The sequence below is a fragment of the Nomascus leucogenys genome, chromosome 19 (assembly GCF_006542625.1).
Source record: "Nomascus leucogenys isolate Asia chromosome 19, Asia_NLE_v1, whole genome shotgun sequence".
Lineage (NCBI taxonomy): Eukaryota > Metazoa > Chordata > Mammalia > Primates > Hylobatidae > Nomascus > Nomascus leucogenys.
This window is the reverse complement of record NC_044399.1, coordinates 51,814,210-51,831,993: the sequence shown is the minus strand read 5'-3', so window position 1 is coordinate 51,831,993 and position 17,784 is coordinate 51,814,210.

Genomic DNA, 17,784 nt, shown 5'->3' with positions numbered 1-17,784 from the left:
TATCACAGTGTGTGGCGCATAGTAATTATATATTATATATAATATTTGGTGACCAAAACAAGTGAAGGTCAAAAACCCAAGCATTTTCCTGATACGAGAATTTAGAGAATTATAAAATAAATTAATATTCTTGTTTTGAATAAAATAATAGGAGTATGATGGTTTATCTACATATATTTGACTGAAGTAGCAAAAAGAAGGATGAAAATTATTTTCATACTATTTTTAATTTTTTAAAGAAACCACAAACTTAAAGTTAACTTATTTTTTCTGAGAAATCTATTTCTAAGTACAATGCATGATTTTATTTATAATCAAGAGCAATAAATATTATATGTGCCATTTGTAAAACATTAGCCATTGTTGATCAGCTGATGATTGTCCTTTTTTTTATCTATTACTAAGTAATAGATGAAACTCTGAATAAATGAAATTGCTAAATGAGTGTCACAATGTTGAGATTAGGGCTACTGACCAGATACTTTTCTACCTAGATAATGTATCTATATGAGCTATACACATATAGCATTATTTCTGATGCAACACTAATTATACAACCAACAGAAAATTCTCTGTCACTATTGAGGGAGAAAAGTACTTATCATGAAAAGAGTTGCTTTTTGGCTTTCTTTGAAAGGCCTGCTTACACTTTTGATCAACTCAAATGATTTTCAGGGAACACTGAAAAACTTTCTGGAACATTGGTAATAGCATTTAGCATATAAATATGTGTGTGCATGTATGTAAACATGTAACTATGACTTGCTTAGTCAATGCTTTTCCTCATTATAAAGTTTCTAAGGATTTAGCACAACCAAAAATATAGCTTAATTTAGCTCCGACATGAAGAGTTTTGCTAAAATCATATGTTTATATATGATGCAGAAATGAAATATAAAACGTCTTTCCCAAAGAGAAGCAAAAATGAGCGAAAGATTATGTTCTTATCTCTGAAAAATATTCACTGTAAAGTGAGGTAAGATAAATACTTGAGCTGCTGGGCTGAACTGAAGTAAAAGTGATTGTTTCTTCATGGAAGAAAACAACCATGTATTAAATTTGCATTAACTAAATATTATTATATAGCAGTAACCAAATGAAATGATTTGTTATTGTTAACTAGTTATCAGATAGCCAGTTGAATGTTGATAGAGTTATAAATTCTGAGTAAATTTCAAAAGAGATCATGAAGGTTAAATACCCATGATTAAAGTCAAGTTTCAGGATATACATTATGCACAAAAACAAATAGCTCAAAAGAGGTCAGCTGGAAATAACAAGGTAAAGGTGAAATAAGTAAAGTGTTATCGCTAGGGATTTTTATAAGTTAAAAATTATAAAAGAAAGTAATCTTTCTCTTTAACAGATGGACTTATCTTTCAAGGCAAAGAATAAAGAAATAAAAAACTACGTGGTAAATTTATTTCTTGAACATTAACAAATGTCTTTTCTCCTTTTCAATTTCACAATTTCAAATGCAGTATTTTAGTTTGCTATGAAAAAAATAAGTCTAACAGTACAAATAACCAATTATTAATGGATGAATAATTATTTTGAAAATTTACACTCCATTTGATAATGGATATTTCTTTCCTGTCTTTCCTTCTGATTTCTAAAACCGATTGTTGAGTGTGTTATTTCTACTTCTCTTATAAAACAGAGATTAACCTTCCCATTTAATATTCTAGAAGTTTTGAAAGGTAAGAAACTTGCTCAATGTCCAATAAATATTAAGTGTTGAAATTTTCTTACAACTCTATGGTTGGCCATGTTCCCCTCACTAGGTTGACTTCCTACACTTCCTGTTTTCTTTGAGAAGCAGTAAGTGTTCTTTCAAAATTGACAAAGGTCATAGAAAAGAAACAGGACAAAATAAAGAGGAAAAAATTGCAACACAGAAAAAAAAATACCAATGACTTGTTGTCTGCTTTCCAGATTCAGTACAAGCATGGTGAAGCAAGAATTTGGGGTATCTATTATTTAAATTCTTAGCTAATTGTTGATTGTTAATCAACAATAGAGGCCAACCAATGGAAGTCAAAGCATAAAATGATCCTAATCATACAATCAAAAAAAGAAAGACAGTTTTGAATAAAAGACAACAACAACAATCACAAAAATGTCTTGATCCTGCGCCTTATGAGGCTTTCAGTTTGGTGGGAAAACAAAACTTTGAAATAATTGCAACAATGAAGATAGTTACATATAATGTGGGAGCTAACCAGTCCAAACAGCTAGCTTGAGGACTTCCTAGTGTAAATAATGTTAGAGAGCTCAATGATCAATGTGACTGAGCTTATTGAAGAATGTAGGCATGTGTTTCAGGAAGAAATAAAACAGAGATTTGAAACAACATAGTGTTTCAAAATTTAAGAAACTCAAAAAACCTGGAGCCAAGAGCATGAGAAAAAATAACTCATATAACAAAATAGTATTTGTTTTTAAAGGGGAAAAATTGTTGCTATTCAATTTAGTAAATAAACATGTTTAAGAATTTGCTAGTTTAATATGCCAAAATATGTTTACAAATGAGTGCAATTAAGAGAAAATTTCAGAATAATTTATCTTTCAACAAGAGTGTGAATAAGTGGTTATTTAAACTAAATTTTTTTCTTTCTCGGTCTTTCTCCCCTTTCAAGATACCCCAACTTTTGGGGCCAAACCAGTGTCTTTACCTGTAACTCTTGCCTTCCTAAAATATATGAAACCAAACTATACTGTGACTGCCATGTGTGCACTTTCTCAGGAACCTCTTGACACTGTGTTAACCTGAGCCATGGTTGCTCCTATTGGCTCTGAATAACCAGCTAGCATCATGATGACAGGATCAAATTCACTCATTTGTGATAAGAAATTGAGGCCTTAATAGCCTACTAACCAAAAAAAAGCTCAGGACCAGATGGATTTACAGCTGAATTCTACCAGAGGTCCACAATAAAATACATCAAAAAGCTCATCCACCATGATCAAGTAGGCTTCATCCCTGGGATGAAAGGCTGGTTCGACGTATGCAAATCAATAAATGCAATTTATCAGATAAACAGAACTAAAAACAAAAAACACATGATTATCCTAATAGACACAGAAAAGGCCTTTGATAAAATTCAACATCCCTTCATGTTAAAAACTCTCAATAAACTGGGTATTGATGGAACATACCTCAAAATAATAAAAGCCATTTATGATAAACCCATAGCCAGTATCATACCGAATGGGCAAAAACTGGAAGCATTTCCCTTGAAACCTAGCACAAGACAAGGATGTCCTCTCTCACCACTCCTACTCAACATAGTATTGGAAGTTCTGGCCAGGGCAGTCAGGCAAGAGAAAGAAATAAAGAGTATTCAAATAAGAAGAGAGGAAGTCAACCTATCTCTGTTTGCAGATGACATAATCCTATATCTAGAAAACTCCATCATCTCAGCCCAAAAGCTTCTTAAGCTGATAAGTGACTGCAAGTCTGAGGATTCAAAATCAATATGCAAAAAAAAAACACACAAGCATTCCTATAACACCAACAATAGACAAGCAGAGAGCCAAATCATGAATAAACTCCAATTCACAATTGCTACATAGACAATAAAATACCTAGAAATACAGCTAACAAGGGAAGTGAAGGACCTCTTCAAAGATAACTACAGACCCCTGCTCAAGGAAATAAGAGAGAACATAAACAAATGGAAAAACATTCCATGCTCATGGATAGAAAGAATGAATATGGTGAAAATGGTCATACTGCCCAAAGCAATTTATAGATTCAATGTTATTCCCGCTAAACTACAATTGACATTCTTCAGAGAATTAGAGAAAAAAATTTTAAATTTATATGGAACCAAAAAAGAGCCTGTATAGCTAAAACAATCCTAAGGAAAAAGAACAAACCTGGAAGCGTCATGCTATCTGACTTCAAACTATACTAAAAGGCTACGGTAACCAAAACATGGTACTGGTACAAAAACACACACACAGACAAATGGAAGAGAATAAAGATCTCAGAAATATGACTGCACGTCTGCAACCATCTGATCTTTGACCAACAAGACAAAAACAAGCAATGGGGAAAGGATTCCCTGTTTAATAAATGGTGCTAGGAAAACTTGGCTAGTCATATGCAGAAAATTGAATCTAGACCCTTTCCTTATACCTTATATAAAAATTAACTCAAGATGGATTAAGGCTTAAATATGAAACCTAAAATTATAAAAACCCTAGAAGAAAATCTAGTGAGAGCTGAACAATGAAAACACATGGACACAAGGAGGGGAACAATACACACTGGGGCCTATCAGGGGTGGGAAGGGCTGAGGGAGTGAGAGCATCAGGATAAACAGCTAATGCATGTGGGGCTTAATACCTAGGTGATGGGTTGATAGGTGTATCAAACCACCATGTACACATTTACCTGTGTAACAAACCTGCATGTCCTGCACATGTATCCTGAAACTTAATAAAATAAAATTTAAAAAAAAGAAAATTAAGAATACAGAATATAATTTAATATAAAAATTGGACAAGTATGGGGAAAATGAAATTTTCAAAATCACTCTAGGTCTGAAATTTTATTGGAAGATAGCGGTTCAGACCCTTTCCTTGAAACATTATGTGGAAGATAATTGGAATTAAGGATTATTCAGGGGTCAAAACAAAATAAAGCTCTGAAATTAATCTCTAAGGAAAGTGTAAGTCCTAGGGCAGATGAAATTTTTATTTATCAGCTTTAGAGGAAAAACATCCTGAACAAACAGAAAGCATGCTCAAAGGGACATAAAGGCAGGCTGATTTTTCAGTAAACATCAAATCTACAGGAAAGCAGACTTGGCAAAGACAGAAAGCCCCTTGAAGGACTGTTGAATAATATATAGCTCCACAGTAGCTTAAAAAACCTTAAAGGAAAAAAAAATATTTGATGGTATCTGGTTTTACTTTCAAATCTGGCTTAAAGAATAACTGTTTCAAATTCATCAGCTATGCCATGCCAATTTTTATAATAACTAGAGATTTGTTACCTTAATGCTAGGTTGAGATCTCTTCTAGTGGTATTTATACTTGTTACATCTTTATATTCCCAGAGGACAGCTATCCTGATGGACTGAAGCTGCTGACTTCCTTTTGGGCTTTACAATGAGGCACAATCTAACCTGTGAATACCAGTAAACAATATCCACCCCACTGTCAATAAACAAATGCTTGACACAATTCAGTGAGGTACCTCTGGTGATTACTTGAACACCTCTGGTGTCTCAGATTGCTTTCAGAATATAGGTCATAAGTCACTATCCCAATATCATTCAGGGACTCACTAGATTTTAGAACACAAAGGGAACTTAGAGTTCAATTTTAGAGATACTTATTGAATGCCTGCCAGGTTCTAAAAAGTATAGGATCACCAACAGGGAGAAACCCCATCTCTACTCAAAATACAAAATTAGCCGGGCTTGGTGGAGCATGCCTGTTATCCCAGCTACTCGGGAGACTGAGGCGGGAGAATCTCTTGAACCCGGAGGCGGAGGTTGCGGTGAGCCAAGATCGCGCCATTGCACTCCAGCCTGTGCAACAAGAGCGAAACTCCGTCTAAAAAAAAAAAAAAATCTTTAAGATAAAATATCTCAGTATTTGACAGACAATAATAAAGAGCATGATTAGGTTTTAATTAGGTAGAGAGGAAGATAATAATGGTAGTAACAAAAACAGTGCATCTACTTACCGAGTACATCCTTTATGCCAGAAGCAGTGCTAAACTGCTTGTATTTTCTCATTTGTTTCTCAGAACATTTCCTTCCACCCGTAATATATGCATACACACATACAGATTAGTATGCAAGCTAATGACAGCAGGGGCTTTTCACGGTCTGTTCTTCATCACCTAGAAGTGTTCCTGTCACAAAGTAGGCATGCAATATAGATTTAGTGAATGAAACAATAAGTGTTCATGGATAAAAAGTCTCATAAGTAAATGCCATTTTATCCCCTAACTATAGGCAAAAAAAGCTGAGGATTCCAAATATTAAGCATATGACATAAGAAGTGAAGACTTGAGGGGGCCTCATTTGGCATAACTCTATCTGTATAGGATAAACAGGTGAAAGGAGAGTGATTTGGAAAAGGTAAATTGGATTAGATTTGAGGTTCTGATGAAAACAACTTTTCCACTCTACATAATAAGTAGTGAATTATGGCATCAAATGGATTTGAAAGAATTCTGAAATTTTCAAGAAAACGACAGCCAGCTATCTAAATATGTAAGTTTTACTATTATTGAATAGAGATGAGTAAATATCATATTACTAAAGTGGACAGTGATGATATTACAAATGAAAGTAGAGGCAAGAGCCAAATAAAATATCATTTTTCATTTTTACACATCATTAAGATCAAGTTTTGTTAAAAGATTGCATGAATTGGCACTATTTAATATAAAGGCAGAAAGCAAATTATGGATTCACTTTGAATAGGACAATGGCAGAAGCGCCAACCTTCTTGACCACCGCTTGCCACCATTTATTAAGGACCTATATATTAAAACATATTAAGCCTAAATTAACTCATTCTTATATAGGCCATCTGGAAAATGAAAGGACTTACTGTTCTAAGCACAGAGAACAGTTTGATATAGAGTTTAATTAAAACTAGGCAAAATTAAGATATGAATTTTTTGATTTACATAAAAGACAAATTGGAGAATGATATTTATTCTAAAATACTTCTCTACATTGCAAAATAATTTATTACTAAATAATTTTGATAGCAATTTTTCCTAGAGCATAGAAAGAGGATTAGATTTACTAATATTTGATAGTGCATTTTTAGGTAATTATAAACTGCATAAAATTATATGCTAATTTATTCCAATCTAAAAAATCATTTAAAAATAGGCAATAAAATCTTATTTCCTTAGGATCTAAAACACTGAAAATGATAGTCTTAGAAAGGTACATTGTGTGTCTAGAAAATAAAATTAATATTTCAAAATTTTAGAAAAAATAGGTTCCTAATTTCAACTCTAAATATTTTGAGTATTTTATGGATGTGTGTGTAGAGACATACATGTTTCTGTGTACTTTGTAAGGACAAATTGCCCTATAGTGAGGACATGACACAAAGCAAACCCATGGTGTAATCACCTACCCTAGATTTGGAGCCTATTAGAACTCCCAAAAGTATATTTGGGTTTTGGTTTGTGAATGGTTAATACTGATTAATAAAATAAGAAATAGATTTAGGAAATTGAATACCATGACAAATGCAGCAGTATATTGGGAAAATAATATTTACAGCATTTATGTGATACACTTTATAAAGCAATAAAATAAAGCAAATTGTGATAATTAGAATGCTTATGCCTAAGGAGGATTCTTTGCTAGTTTTGGAAATTTTACTGAAATTTAATTATTCTTTACTTTCTATCTGGATATATTAGACTTAAAAATTTCAAAATAACCACATAATCTCATATAGAAATGTAGGTATATTTAACTACACACACACACACACACACACACACATTGTCTTCTAGATAATTGGGATCATATAAAGTAGTTCAGTATGCCTTGAATTAGTCATTTAACTCTCCATATTATATTTCCACGCATTTTAAAACACTCCAGAAAAACTTCAACTTTGCAGCAAGGCTTATAATTTGAAGTCATAATGATTTCTTTTCTTGAATTTTTAATTTTAATACTATAATGTCTTTGTATTTTTGTCAAATCTTTATTAACTTTTTGACAGATATCTTCAGACTGAATTACTGTGCAAAATGATATGGACATAACTTTAGTGCTTTTGTTACCTATTAATGGAAATTTTTGAAAAATACTTTACACTCTTACATTACATAGATAATGTGATATTGCATCTCTCATTACCTACTTGCAGAAAATAAATAACTCCAAAAGTTATTGGTGAGAAACACTCTCATAATAGTTTAGTAGAAATTGTTTTATAGTTTATATTAGCAATATTTATTTTTATATGTATCCAAATTCCATTTTGTTATATACTTATCATTACTCCTTTGCTGTTATTTCTCTCCTTTGTTGATTTAATTATTAGTTTTTCAGTTTTCTTTGATTAACTTGAAAGAACTATATATTACATTAAATGTTTGACTTTATATTTTTTCACAATTATATTCCTTGCTTGATGTATACCTTATAAGTATGAATACCGACTTTTAAAACAAAGATAATATTTTTTATATCATGCATATGAATTGTTTTCCACACAGGCAACACAGAAATATTAAAATTACTTACCTTACGGTTAACCATGATTAAAGAATTTGATGTTGATTCCTGTTACCCATATGAAGAACTAAGCAAGTTGATGACATGTTCCTCTAGGGTCTGGAAGTCCAAGCATAAGCTACTTGAAAGTATCTGTGACAGCCCACAATCAGTCTGTCTCATTTCTTTTCTGATCCCAAACACGAAACATCTGCAAGAAGTAGAATCTTTTTTCATGTCTGAAGCATCATTCAAAACAAACAAACATAAAGAAACCAAACAAGTAACAAAAACAGCAAATATATAAAATCAATAAATCCCAACTCTGAAATTCTAATTCAATGTGTTTTCCTGTAAAGCTGTTTCCTTTGACTTTGCCACACATTTATACACTAGGTAAAGCTTACTGAACCTCAAATAGAATATGTTAGTTAAAAGGGTTTTTCTCAAATAATATCTCAGATGTCTGCAGTTCCTGCGAAGTGTCTGTGTTGATATGGATTAAACTGACCTACAGGTTCAAAAGCTTGATGTAATGCAATGTTTAATCTGGTATAGGCTGCTTTGTTGGGGTTGCTGATACCTGAAAACCACTATACACTGTTTTATTTCTATAAGTTGATTTCATTAGCCAGTGAACTTCTCTGAGAAGAAGAAAACAAGAAATGAACGCACTGGTGTTAACTCCTTGAAATAGAAAGCATAAAGTTTTTAATATGGTGGAGCTATAGAGTTATATTGTGTTACATCAGAAGTCAAGAATGGCATAGTCACAAAATAACTGGCCTTTTCTGTAATGTGTGCTTATAAAATGCCACTGCATTTAACTCATCAGAGTATGGATGATGTGGAGGTGTTCCTGTCTACCAGGCTTCTCTCCTCGATTAATGAGTAAACTCACTGACCTCCTACTCCCTGCCTCTGACATAATTTTAAACCATAGGTTTGGAGATTCTGAGACACCTTATGTTAGGGGCTCATATTCTGAGTCTGTTGCTGGTCTTGTTCTTATCATAATTAGTTGTCCCTGTGGTTGAGCTATATTTATCTCAGAGACTTGAATCCTGATATTTCTCTGTGCTTAACATCTCTGGCTTATTTGGACTTCTGTTAATTTTCTGTTACTTTTATCTGAAACAATTCCTTGTGAGAATTCAATGGAATACTAATGGAGCAATCTCCTGTTATACAGCCAGTGTGTACAAACTGCAGTGTAAATAAGAAGGGCCTTTTTTGGTTAACTTTTCATGGGACCATGTGTCAGATTTCTTGTGTACTTTTTTGCTAGTTTGGCAGTTGAGATGTCATGTTGTGAGGTGGTCTTCTCATGTTGAATTGGTTGCTAGAATAATTCTTTACTTGAAAACTCTTCTGATATTGCCTAAAATCTGCAGCATCTGCTTATATTTTACCTTCTTATCTGCTTTTTAGATTTTATATATTATTTTGTAAATTATATACCCTGAATAATTATATTACTTACAATGTATTTCCCTAGAAATTTATCCTCACTTTCCTAAACATGTTTAATATAAAATTCGAGATACTAGCCAAAAATATGGCACAGTTAAATTTTTAAAATATCTTTTGTTTGCCAAAAGGAAAGATTTATCCTAGGTATTTAAGAGATGTGCAAGACATATACTGATTGCCTCACAATTGTTAGCATTCCCGTTTGACATAGTAAGGTAGAGACGTTATCATAATAACCTTCTGTGCATTCTTAAAACTCATTTTAGTCTATAAGAATGAATATATTGTATTGAAATATCGTGACCTACTCCCATGCCCCCTTAAATGACTTCATTTTGAATTATGCCGGGCTTTTCTGATTTAGTTAATAATCTTTTCTTGTAATATAGAGTAAAATATGTTAAGATTACAGTCCTAGCTACCTCACAACATTGCTGAAGATCAAATAAAATTCAGTATGTTGAAACATAAGACATTTGTCCTTAGCCTTAACAACAACCATAATCTTCAGGGATTTCAGCAGATTTCCACATTGTTATCCAATTCAAGAGTCCTATGATTGTGTTAGCCAAGGTAGAGTAGGATAATATAGGTGACCAAAAATTTTATGATCGTGCTTAGAATCCAGGAATAAAATAATTCAGGCATAAGAACCAAAGGAGTTATGAAAGGTTGAATCACACGGTAACTGAAAGGTGGATAAAGCAAGAATATAAAAGAAATATGCAGACTGTGCTAATTTAAATGTTATCACCTTTTACAGGTATTTTATATGTTTATTACACACTGTGCAACAGTCTTTCAGTATGGTTGACTTGTAGCCTGTAAAAGCCAGCTAAAAAGAGAATAAGAATGGAAAAAAGAATGGCCTATTACAGGCCAATCTGCACATAAGGGCCTAAGTATACTGTAGACAATATTTATTAATGGTGGTGCTTCATCACTCTGATTTCTCTTGGCCTCATCCATGTCAATATTTTTCCACCTGGTTGGTGAGACACTAAGCCTCCTCAAGGTGTCTTCTGGTTAAATTATCTAATTGAAACCATCATAGCACCATGTTCCCAGGTGGCAACTTGAAACTGACGAATGGCAAGCCTATTTTAACAAGTATATATAATCAAATAGGACCATTAAGATGGTGAGAAATATGACCTAGCTAAATAAGATTCTTTACTTGTTAATTAATTTACAGATTTAAAAAGAAAACAAACCTAATCTCATTATTTTATGACTTTCTACAAAGTAAAAAGGTGTTTACTAAATATCTGGATGTGAAGTGTGGCTGAAATCTTTTCATATTGGACGTTGAGTTGCTTTGCATTGCTGTTTCATTTCCCTTTTGCACTGTTCTTTAAGTAGGTTGATGCAAATACTAATCAATATCACCTTAAAAAGCTTAATTTTCTAGAATACATCATTCATTCTAAAAATCAAATATATTGTCTTCTTCAATGCTATGTATCTTTATAAATTTGTAGGCTAGAGAAAATAGTAGGAAATAAGTGCTATCCTGAAAGATAATTTAAATAAAAATATCTCTGATGAACAGAATCCTGCCCTTTCAAGGGCCCAAAACTCAATGTCTTTGATTGAAGGGAAAAAGCCCAGCCTCCAAGAAATTCATGGTAGAGTTAAGATTCATACTACCAGGACCAACCACAAGATTTAGGGGAAGCAACATGTAAATGGTTTCTAACACAGGTTGTAAGCCACCAAAGCATCTGTCAGATGCCAGTAAGTAAGGGCTTCATGGTAGAGGTTAGGAGACAAACTTTCTTCTTTCTTATTTATTTCTGAACATAATGAGATAAGATGATTCTAGCATAAGAATTTAAACTAACAGTTCAGTTTCTTTCAAAATTTTGTTGAGCTACATTTAAATACAATAACATTCACAAAACTGAAGTTTTTAAATAAATGGCTTTTAGCAAATTCATATAGTTGTCCACTTGTCAAGCAATCAAGTTTTAAAACATTTTCATTATTCTTTAAAATTCCCTTGAAATTGGTTGCAGTAAATTTCCACCCCACCTCTCTCCAGCCAGAGGCAACCACTGATTTGCTATCTGTCATAATAAATGTACCCTTTTCAGTCATTTCATATAAAGAAAATTACACATTTTGTAGGCTTTTGCAACTGGCTTTTTTCACTTAGCAAAATGTTTTTGAGATGAATTCATATTAAAGTATATATCAGTAGTTTTTTATTTTGTATTATTGAATAGTATGTGAAATGTATAATTTTATTTTTATTTATCTATTCCACCAGTTGATGGGTGTTTGGCTTATTACCAGTTTTGACTATGATGAATTAGGCTAATTTTAACATTCACTTAGAAACTTTGTGTGTATATATAGTTTAATTTATTTTCTGTAGATTACTAAGAGAATAATCTCCATGATGCATAAGTTTGTCCATAACTTTATAAGAAACTGTAAAACTGTTTTCCAAAGTGGCTGTCTCACTTTATACTCTCATGTATGAGGAATATGAGGGTTCTCTGATTGCTCCATATTCTAGCCAACATTTGTTATTTTCTCACCTTTTAATTACAGCTACTCTAATAGATGTATAGAGATATCTCATTGTGGATTAAATTTGTGTTTTCCTAATGACTAATGATATTTAGACCTTTCCATATGCTTATTAGCCATTAAGGAGGAATATGATAAACAATTTCACATGAGCACATTGGAAAACAGAATGAAATTTCTAAAAAGACAGAAAGTACTAAAACTGGCTCAAAAAGAAATATAAAATCTAAATATATCCATAACAAACAAAATCCATATTTAAAAATCTTATCAAAAAGATAAGTTCAGGCCAGATGGCTTCTTATTTTATATATACATAAGCACACACACACACACACACACACACACACACACCCCTTGATGACTGTTGCTCACAATATGGTCAGGCCTTGTTTCTAATTGCTCAGGGTTGTTTTTTTTTAATTGCTCATTCCTTTTTTCATTTCTATTCTCTTGTAGCTGATGTTTAAATGCTACAGGTTTACCATACTAGAATACTGTTGCACAGTCTGTAGTAAACTTATAAAGTCATTCTAAAACATAACATGAACGTATTAAATCATCATAATCTGCTTATTTATTTCATATTCTAACTTTATCCAGTTTCCAGATACCATTTGATTCAACCTTTCATCACTCTTTTAGATCTTATCTTTGAATTACTTTACTCCTACCTCCTAAACCCTGTCATACATTTCTTTTAGTCACCTATATTATACTACTTTACTTTGCCTAACAAGATCATGGGACCCTTGATTTGGATAGTAGTGTTTAAATCTGCTGTAATCCCTGGAAATTGTGGCTACAGTCATGGTTAGAAAATAATATAGGTTTTAACATGCTTGATTTTATTTTATCCTCAGCAACGTTGTAATGATTTATAATTTTAACATGCTCTACTCTTGTCATGTAGGGCAAGTTTATAAAATAAATCTGAAAAGCCAGTTGTAATTCAAAGAGGCTTTTACACACACATATAACATTTAAAGAGCAAATATTCATACACTTTTTTATTATTATACTTAAAGTTCTAGAGTAAATGTGCACAATGTGCTGCTTTGATACATATGTATACATGTGCCATGTTGGTTTGCTGCACACATCAACTCATTTACATTAGGTATTTCTCCTAATACTATCCCTCCCTTAGTTCCCCAACCCCCGACAGGCCCTGGTGTGTGATGTTTCCCGCCCTGCGTCCAACTGATCTCATTGTTCAATTCTCACCTATGAGTGAGAACATACGGTGTTTGATTTTCTGTCCTTGTGATAGTTTGCTGAGAATGATGGTTTCCAGCTTCATCCATGTCCCTGCAAAGGACATGAACTCATCCTTTTTTATGGCTGCATAGTATTCCATTGTGTATACGTGCCACATTTTCTTAATCCAGTCTATCATTGATGGGCATTTGGGTTGGTTCCAAGTCTTTGCTATTGTGAATAGTGCCACAATAAACATACATGTGCATGTGTCTTCATAGTAGAATGATTTATATTCCTTTGGGTATATACCCAATAATGGGATTGCTGGGTCAAATGGTATTTCTAGTTCTAGATCCTTGAGGAATCGCCACACTGTCATCCACAATGGTTGAACTAATTTACACCCCCACCAACAGTGTAAAAGTGTTCCTATTTCTCCACATCCTCTCCAGTATCTGTTGTTTTCTGACTTTTTAATGATTGCCATTCCAACTGGCGTGAGATGGTATCTCATTGTGGTTTTGATTTGCATTTTTCTGATGCATTTCAGTGATGATGAGCATTTTATCATGTGTCTATTGGTTGCATAGATGTCTTCTTTTGAGAAGTGTCTGTTCATATCCTTTGCCCACTTTTTGATGGGGTTGTTTGTTTTTTTCTTGTAAATTTGTTTAAGTTCATTGTAGATTCTGGATATTAGCCCTTTGTCAGATGGTCGATTGCAAAAAGTTGCTGCCTTTCCGTTGGTTGCCTGTTCACTCTGATGGTAGTTTCTTTTGCTGTGCAAAAGCCCTTTAGTTTAATTAGATCCCGTTTGTCAATTTTTTTGTCATTGCTTTTGGTGTTTTAGTCATGAGGTCCTTGCCCATGCTTATGTCTTGAATGGTATTGCCTAGGTTTTCTTCTAGGGTTTTTATGGTTTTAGGTCTGAAACTGACTAGACATATGTAGAAAGCTGAAACTGGATCCCTTCCTTACACCTTATACAAAAATTAATTCAAGATGGATTAAAGACTTAAATGTTAGATCATACACTCTTTTAAAAATAGATTAACAGTAGACACCTCACAACTCACTCTATAAAGCCAATATTACTCTAATATCAAGGACATTACAAGAAAAGAACATTCTAGTACAACATCCCTAGTAACATAGAGTAAAACATAATAATATAAAATAAATAGCAACACAAATTCAGAGATATATAAAAAATTATTATACACTATGGCCAAGTAAAATTTATCTCAGGAATACTGTTGTTTAACATCTTAAAATCAAATAATGTATTGCACTGCTTTACCATAACAAAAGACAAAACCATGTATTCACCTCAGTAGATGCAATAAAACCATATGGCAAAGTCAAAAATCCATTTTTATAACAAATGTCAACAAGTAAGAGTGAAAGGTAATTTCTTCAACTTGATGTAGAGCACCCATAAAACTCTAAAGCTAATGTTACTGGTAAAAGACTACATGCTTTCCCCTTAAAACAATGTTCAACATTATCCTTGAGGTTTTGGCCAGTGAAATGGAACAATACATAGAATTAAAGACATCCAGAATCGAGAGGAAAAGGTAATGTGGTCTTTGTTCACAGGTAATATTATCCTTTATGTATAAAATTCTAATATAAAAAGCCTACTTAATATAATAAAGAAGGCTACCAAATCTAATAATCTCAACCTAATAAAAAGGTCATTAAAGCTACTAAATCTAAATCTAATAAAATCTACTAAATCTAAAGCTACTAAATATAATAAAAGGGATACTAAATCTAAGAATGAGCGTACAAATTATTAAATTTCTGATCAATTGATTATTGATACAGATGTCAAGGCAAATCAATAGAAAACAAATATTATTTTCAAAAACTAGTGCAAGAACAATGGGATATGCATACACACACACACTCACACACATACACATTTAGAGTTAGATTCTTAACTCACATAGTACACAATTAAGATAGATCAGAAACCTACATGTAATATCTAAAACTATAAAATTTCTAGTGGAAAATATATAAGAAAATCTTTATGACTTTGAATTAGGTGAAGTGTTCTTAGGTGTGACAACAAAACTATGGGCTATAAGAGAAAATGTGACAAATTGACCTTTATAAACACGAAAAAATGGTATTACTTTGTCGCCATTAATAAAATGAAAATACAAGCTACAGAATGGTAGAATATTTGTTAGTTTCATAGCTGATAAATGACATATATGCAGAGTATATAAAGAACCTTTACAATTAAAAACAGGAAAATTGACAAACCAATTCAAAAACAGGCAAAAAGCTTGAATAGACATTTTAACAAGGAAGACATACCAACAGTTGAGTTTTATGGCACTATTGCCAAAAAGAATTTAGGTGTACCTTTGAATTGTTACAGTCTCCAAGCCTATACATGATGAATTAGCATGACTAATTCATCCAGAATTGTAAGTAGTCATGCTAATTCATCATGTATACACATGCTCTGTACACAAACCATTTGTTGCCACCTGGCTGAATTTTAAAAACGTATTCCTTTCCACAGAACTGGTACGGTGAGTTTGTTAATGCAGTAACAAAATCTATCTTATGTATTTAAAGAAAATAAAAATGAGTGGTAAATCTTGCCTTAATCTAAGATTTTTTTTGAAGTAAATGATCATTCCTGAAATTTTCAAGGGGGAAAAATATCAGACTAATTCCAACTGAATAGCAGAATAGTAATCAAAATTTTAAAAAGGGAATTTATAAATGTATTTTACTGAGATAGATGACATGAGTTCATTACACTTAAATCTTTGCATTCTTAGACAATGTCTCCATAGGGCATTGAGCATAATAACTCATCAATTATCAGAAACTGTAGGTTCAGTTCACCCAGTGTAATTATTGTGCTGAATATACCTTGGTTACAATCAATTATGTCACTGCTGTTACTTTTACAGTATTGCTTTATTATTACAGTTTTCCAGCTGGTCATGTCCTTTCCAGTCTAATTCCAAAGCATATATTTATCACCTTTTTATAAAATAGGCAATTACATTTTTATCAGAAACATGCTGATATTGATTAAATTAATGGTAAATAGAATCATGAGAGAGTTAATTAAATGGATTACAATCAAGTCAATTGTTGTGTGATCCTTTTTATAAGCACAGATTTTATTTTCATATGATTACGTTTATAGAATGGAGCCGATGTCCTTTTTCAAAGAGACCAAGGGAAAAGTGTAGCCATCAGCACTTACAGATACTAATTTGATGGTTGCCATAAAGTCACAAACCATTTGCCCAGAACAATAAAGTTTATGATATAGAAATGGACCTGATATCATAACTTGTTATTTGTTGGATAGTAACAATTTATTTATGACTAAAAATACTTTCAATTTGCTGGTTAAAAATATAGATTGCCAAGCAAAAGTATTGAACACAGAATCTTTAGAAGTTAATTTTTATTTTGTTGTAGGACACAAACAAGCTATCAATATTAAAGCTGTATTTGAAGGTAGTACTTTAACTTCATTTTCTGGGGTTTCACATAAACAGAAAAACATAAAGTAGATTCTTTTCCTATGTGTGTTGGAAAAAAAGGCCTCTAAAATAGAGCAATAGTCTTTTTTTTTTTTAGCTTTGCAATTGTTTCTCACACTAATTCCTAGGGTTGCTAGAATAAAACTTTATATAATGCATTACAATGCAATTTTCCTTAAATTTTACAAAATTGCAGGAAACTCCTTATATTTTATCTTTACTACAATCTCAACCACTTTCTAACCATTGTTACTAACTGGAGTTTAAACATAATGATATGATAATAGCTGTTGCCTACACATCTCCATTAAGCCTTAAGTTTTCAGTGTCAACTGGATAAAATTTATAATTTTTAAGGTAAAATTCAAGGCATTACATGTCTGACATGGCCATAACTAATTGACTTATTACCCATCCCCTATGAAATCTTTGCTTTCACCACACTCAAATATTTACACATGCACACACACACATGCACACATCCTGCATTCTCCCAAAGTAAGGCTGTGATCATGCTGCTACCTCCATAAGGAATGCTATTTGGCACTTTCTGTCTTATAAAATCCTAATCATGTCTCAAAGTCTTATCAAGTCTCTTTTTCTGAGAGACCCTTCTGAGTCTTTGGCTGAGTACTAGTATGCATATGACAAAGAGGAAACTAAGGCCAGGAAAAGAACCAATATAAGAGAGTAAATTGATGTATTTCCTGAGCTAACACATAAAAAAGGGAATAATTTGTGCTCTCATAAACTAGAGAGTTAAGTCTTCATAGTATAAGGCTTATTAGGTAACGTCATCAGAAATTCATCACCTT